This window comes from Microtus ochrogaster, linkage group LG5, assembly GCF_000317375.1.
Source record: "Microtus ochrogaster isolate Prairie Vole_2 linkage group LG5, MicOch1.0, whole genome shotgun sequence".
Lineage (NCBI taxonomy): Eukaryota > Metazoa > Chordata > Mammalia > Rodentia > Cricetidae > Microtus > Microtus ochrogaster.
The window spans coordinates 17,156,095-17,163,012 of NC_022031.1; positions in this window are offsets into that span (position 1 = coordinate 17,156,095).

Sequence of the window (6,918 nt, forward strand, 5' to 3'; positions counted from 1 at the left end):
GAAGGAAAGGGTTGACCTAATCCACTCTTGTACCGTCTGCCCGGGAACAGCACTCACAGAGCCAATGCTTGATGGATATTTGTTCAGTAAAAAAACAAATTCACTAGACATTTTCAATCTGCTTTAAAGAAACATCAAAAGTATAAAGTGACTTTAGAATGAAATTCAGTAAATGTCTGCCTTTTGCAGAAAAATGATGTGTGTCCCACTGCAAAGCACTATCAAATGATGTCTCCTCCCAAAGCTTCATAAGAGTGAAAATACTTTTAATGAAAGATTACTATCTTTAATATAAACATGCTTTAATATAAATTTTAATATCACTATTATAAAAGACTTCACACTAATAAAAAACACCAATGATTTTCTAAATCAAGCTTGACAGAATGTAACGCTTTTCAAGAACACAGACAAAACAAAACAAAAAAAATCTGGAAAAGCGGCAATACAATAGCAGTGCACAGATACATATTATCACTTCAACAAGCTCTGTTTGGGAGAGATGAGGATAAAGCACATTATATTGTTGACTTTCAGGCTTAGCGTCCATCCATCACCAACTAATTAAACTTTTGCTGAACTTATTATTGGCTTGAGAAACTCAAGCAATTCTTCGCATCTACTGAAAGGCAGAGATTTTCCATTTCTGGTGCAAAAGACTTTCTGGTTTTTGTTCTTTTTTTTTTCCTTTTTTTATTTATTTTATATTTTGCAATGTTTTTTCATAATATTTAAATTTTTTGATGTTTAGATATTTTTTCTTCGGTGAAGCACGAGTTTCTTTTCGTGGTCCCTGATCAATTCAAACAGTTGGAACACCAGTGGCACTGTTCACTGCCTTCTGGGCAGCCTCTTTTGCTTGGTGAGCTTGTAGTACAGCTACAGCTTTGGTTTTTGTTCTTAAAATACAAGCAAAAGTCTGTTCTGGAAACGCAGCCTAAAGTTACTCCTAATTTAAAAACCTAAACCTTCTCTGCAATTATAAAACCCTTTTTTTTTGTTGTTGTTGGTTTGTTTTGACAGGGTTTCTCTGTGTAACAGCCCTAGCTGTCCTGGTACTAGCACTGTTGATCAGGCTGGCCTTGAATTCACAGAGATCCACCTGCCTCTGCCTCCCAAGTACTGGGATTAAAGGCGTGCACCATCACTGCCCAGCATAAATCCCTTTGCTTTTAAGTCTTTCCTATACAACCCACAAATGCATCTTTTATTGACAAGCCTAAGTTTGAGGTGAGGTCCTTTATTATAGACACATCTGGTGCTATGAAATAAATGTGTTTATTATAGCTTGTTCTCTAGTGAAGGATAGGAGGGAACCAGCCTAAGAAATAATCTAGTATAGTAAACATAGAAGGCATTCGGAGAAAAAATAAACTCAAATTAACAGAACTTAAAAAAAAGCAGAACATGGCCAGATGGTGGTGGTGCACGCCTTTAATCCCAGCACTCTGGAGGCAGAGGCAGGTGGATCTCTGTGAGTTTGAGGCCAGCTGGGTCTTCAGAGTGTGATTTAGGACAGCCAAGGCTATAGAGAGAAACCCTGCCTCAGAAAAAAACAGAAAGAATAAACAATTGAAAAGCAGACCATGACAAAGCCATTCTGAGGAAAATCAGATGGAATTTGGTGACTGAATCTGGTGAAGGAGCTAACATGTGAGCATGTTGGAAAGACATCAGGCTCTGCGTGGTGAAGTGGGGTGAACTGTGGGGAAAACAGAGACTTGAAGAAGTGTGACACGTTTGTGTGGGAAGCTGGAGCGCCAATGCCTCTATGGCTTGTAGCCCAGGTAGGTTGAGAGTTTAGAAGTCAATCGGATGCATAGGCCTGAAGCACAGCAGAAATACTGTGAGTTATTTTATATATATACATACACATATTATATATATGTATATATATATATATATACCTATGCATGCACTGTTTATAGGTGTTTATAGGTGATGTGATATAATAATGACATTGGTTGTAAATTAGTTACAAAGTCAAGTTATGTACAAATGAGTTGTTACCAGGGCCCATACCTTGTCCATGGTGCCTTTAGATGGTACCTGGTCCTCTGCAGAGGCTCTCAAATACATGATCATCTCTGTGTTACAGAAATCAAAAATAGAAACTGTATCCTCTGGCCTGGAGAGATGGCTCAGAGGTTAAGAGCACTCACTGACTGCTCTTCCAGAGGTTCTGAGTTCAATTCCCAGCAACCACATGGAGGCTCACAACCATCTGCAGTGAGATCTGGTGCCCTCTTCTGGCCTGCAGCATGCATGCAGGAAAAACACTGTATACACAATTAATAAATACATCTTTAAAAAAAGAGAAACTGTATCCTCCATAACCAGAGGGAACTTTGTAGCTTCCAGCTTCTATGTGAAATCTTTTGTTCCAAGTAAGCTTCCCCCTCCTGTAGTCAGTGGCCTTTCTAAACACAGTCCTTTAACAGGGAAGTCAAGACCCAACTCCTTGATAACACTCTCTCTCTCCCAAAAAGAATTTTCCATTATTTCCATATCACCCCAAAACCCAACACACTTTTCATTGTAAAGATTTCATGAACTAGAAATTTCGGTCCCTGACTTCAGGCTCTCTCATGAGATTATAATCAAGAGTTTGCCAGAGGTGAGGTTCAACTGGGAAAGGATTAGCTCTGTAGCTCCAACAGGGGTTTTATTGGCTCTTTCTCCTTAGACCAAAAGTCTCAAGTTTTCACTAAGTACAGGTTGGAGTTTTTCTTCGGGCCCTTCTTCGTCAAGTGGCTTCCCTAAACTATAGCCAGCTTTATCAAAGAAGGAAACTCACACATGCTGTGGGGATTCAGTCAGCAAAACATTAGCCACCATCTTTTGTGTCCTGATTATGGAAATGACATACACATGTTTCCTTTACTGTTGGCTAGAACAAGTCGCTAGGTCCGGTGCCCACGCCACTGTGGGGATCACTCAGGGGCTTGGATACCAAGAAGTGTGACCATTCGGGCTATCGTCAGATGCCTGCCTGCAGATCACTAATATTCCTCCATCTTACAAAACAAACAGAGAAGGAAGTGGCAGCCTGAAAAACATGCATCTTTGTATGTGGGGTTATGTGCTAACAACGGACCTTTCTGAGCCTTTTAATTTCTCCATTTCTCAGTGAAGGAGACTTAATCACCAACGTCGGCTTAGTGCTTCCCACAGTTCTGTGCGGTATAAACTCAGGAAACGCTGATGGACAAAGATGGAACAACATGCTGGAGATAAAGTCGGCTTCTGGCGAGAGGGTCTTGGAAACTCCAGCTGAGGCAACGTTTAAAAGTGTGATTTTAGCACCATGCTTCCATGGTGATTCTTGAGACTTACTTCTTTTAGCAAGTGTAAGTTCCCCAGCATCTGTCAAGTGTAAAGCTTACAGTATTTTGTGCTTGACTCACACATGTGATACGGAAGGAAGAATTTCTCATAGCCTGCCAAATTTCTGCCTCACTGAAAAATACACAGACGACTGGTTCACACCATGGCCCTGGGCAGGAGTTAGAGTTCACATCTTAACAAGAGAATATGTTCTCTTAAGCTAACTAATTGCATTAAAAAAATAATTAGTGGGCTTGGAGAGGTGACCAGGTCAGGAAAGTACTCTGGGTTCAGATCCCAGCACCCATGGAAAAAGCTGGGTGCTGTAGTGCATGTCTCTAACCTCAGAGACAACAGGTCCTTGTTTATCGACTCCCCAGCCTAACCCAGTGGACAAGCTCCAGATTCACTAGGAGGAACTGTGAAAATAAGATGTAGTCAAGCAGTGGTGGTGCACAACTTCAATTCTAGAACTTGGGAGGCAGAGGCAGGTGGATCTCTCTGAGTTTGAGGCCAGCCTGGTTTACAGAGCTAGTTTCAAGACAGTCAAAACTACACATAGAAACCCTGTTTCAATAAAAATAATAGTAACAAATAACCATAATCATAATAGTAAGGTGATGCAGAGGGCTGCAGAGATGGCTCAGCAGTTTAGAGCACTTCCTGCTCTTCTAGAGATCTGAGCACCAATCCCTACAGACAGCTGTTCACAAGTGCTTGTAACTACTGCTCAAAGGAATCAGATGCCCCCTCTGGCTTCTTCAGGTACACACACACACACACACACACGCACACACACGCACACACACACACACATACACACACGCACGTATGCATGCACTCACATGCACACATGCATGCACACACATGCGCGTACAGACACACACAAGTTAAATAGTTTTTTAAGGATTTAAAACAATAGAAGACACCGAGTGTTGATCTCTGCTGTCTACACTCACACACATATGCATGCGTACCCACATGTATGTACACGCATCCATACCCACATGAACACATACATACTCAAACATCCCCCACACTCATATTAATTAGTAATTCAATCATTTTAAGCTTGAGCATAAATAATCACAAAGTGATTTTCAACCTCATGAAGAGGATCCAAAATGAAGTTTCAAAATATAATTTTATCATTTTTTCATAAGCCTGGCTACTAAAAATAGAGGAAAACCCTCGTCATAATCTTGCCACCAAAAAGTGGCCACTATTAAGTAAGTCCATGTCTATATCTACATATCATATTGCACATTTACAGGTGTGTGTAGCCAGGTAGGGTGGCCTGAACAGTCCCAACTACCCAGGACTCAGAGGAGGACCCTGTGAGCCTGTGAGGTTTGAGAACCATCTGGGCTGCATAGTGAGAAATGATCTCAAAAAAATAAAACCTAAGTAAAAGTGCACATAGCTTCACCACATATGAGAGCATATTCCTTTTGATGATTTATGAAAATTTTCTAAAACTAAGACTTGCAGAGCAAGCGAGTCTTATGACTTACTAAACTCAATAGCTAAGCAATGCCTCTCTCAGGGTTACCAGTGGTCTCCATGCTGCATACAGAGCATGACTCAGCCAGTATCCCCTGTTAAGGCTGTTGTCCCCAACGGAATGACCCATAACCACGTAAGATGGACATCTAATGTGTGACCTGGTGTTTGAGTTATCCTTTTCCCTCTGTCCTTCCTTAGCCTTTTTCCCCCAGCGTGACTGAATATCAGGCTTTGGAGACTGAATCTTTACTCCCTTTCTGTTTACTGCTGACGCATCTGTCACAGCCCTTGTCATCTCTTTCTCCCAACACTTGGAGATTATCTTCAGCTTCTGTCCCGTACCTTTCCCTAAATGCCCCAGTGGGTACAGGCGCTTGCCACCGAGCCTTTCGGCCTGAGTTTAATCCCCCTAGCCCACAGGGCAGAAAGAAAGAGCCAACGTCCTCCAGTTGCCCTCTTGGCCTCCACATACATACATACTTATCTACAAAATAAGTGAACACAAACATATTGTTTAAAGATGTCTCCCAAGTTCATGCATTTCCACGTATCTCCACCTGAACTGGGCCAAGACTGCCTAAACAAATGGCCCTGAGAACCTTCCTTTCCTCCAGCCAGGTCCACAGTTGGCACTGGCCGCCTCCCAGTGTGCACTGCTCTTTATACCCAGTCTTCTTAGCCCATCCCACTGCCAGTGAATCCTTTCCACTGTGAATGATGGATCCTGTATTGTCTTCCTTTTTATGGTTCTTCGAGACAAGGTTCTTGGTGTAACAGCCTTAGCTGTCCTGGAACTCGCTCTGTAGACCAGGCTGGCTCCGAACTCACAGAGATCTACCTGCCTCTGTCTCCTGAGTGCTGGGATTAAAGGTGTGTGCCACCACTGCCCAAATGTCTTTCATTTATGTTATTCATTTTACAAACATTTATCTATCAAGTGGGCACTAGTATACACAGCACGTTCGTACCCATTGACAGTGGTGAGGTAAAAGAATTCTTGTCTTCAGTTTATCTTTTTTTTTTTTTTGAGACATGCGTAACACAGGCAGATTCTTGTTACGCTAAAGAACTTCATACTAAGCCGGGCGGTAGTGGCGCATGCCTTTAATCCCAGCACTTGGGAGGCAGAGGCAGGCGGATCTCTGTGAGTTTGAGACCAGCCTGGTCTACAAGAGCTAGTTCCAGGACAGGCTCCAAAACCACATAGAAACCCTGCCTCGAAAAACAAACCAAAAAAAAAAAAGAACTTCATACTAGTTGTTGGAGGAAGTAGAAACTAACAAGATGCAGTATTGAGGTTTTCTGAAAGGATGTAGGGATCTAAACTGAGATAAGGGAACAAGAGTGTAAGAGGGAAGAAAACATGTGCTAGTTCCACCCCAAAGGCTGGAAAATGGATTGTTTTATTTTGCCCAGACAAGGTCTCTATGTAGCCATGTCTAGCTAGGAGGAACTCTCCATGTAGACCAAGCTGGCCTGGAATTCAGAGATACACTTGCCTCTGCCTCTCAAGTGCTAGGATTAAAGGCATACACTACAAGCCAACCCAAGGGAATTTGTTTGTTTTGGGTTTTTTTTTGTTGTTGTTTGTTTGTTTGTTTTAACTTCCAGAGACCGCCAGCCTCTGGCTCCGGAGTGCTGGAGTTAAAGGCGAGCGCCACCACGCCACCACCACCTGGCCTGAGACAGGGTTTCTTTGTGTATCTCTGGATGTTCTGGAGCTAGCTCCGTAGACCAGGACTCACAAACAAAGCGTACCGGAGAATCCTGACCTGAGGACCGCAAGTGGCAAGCCACGAGGAGAGCCATTATAAATGGCCTTGAGTATTACCCTAAGTTTAGGTTTTATCCTAGAAAGGTGGAGTACTGGCTTCAGGCAATTCCTTTTTGGGTTTGTTCTGGGGCAGGTGTGGTTACTGGGCACTGAAATAATCAAAGATGATTGAGATGCAATCTTGTTCCGTTCAAACTAACTGCCTTGTCTTGGGATCACTGGTGCACAATAATATCAGCTCTTCTGTCCCGGGTCACAAAGAGTCAGACCTGTGCTGGCCACCGGGCAGGCGCTGCACTCTTCCGGAAGTC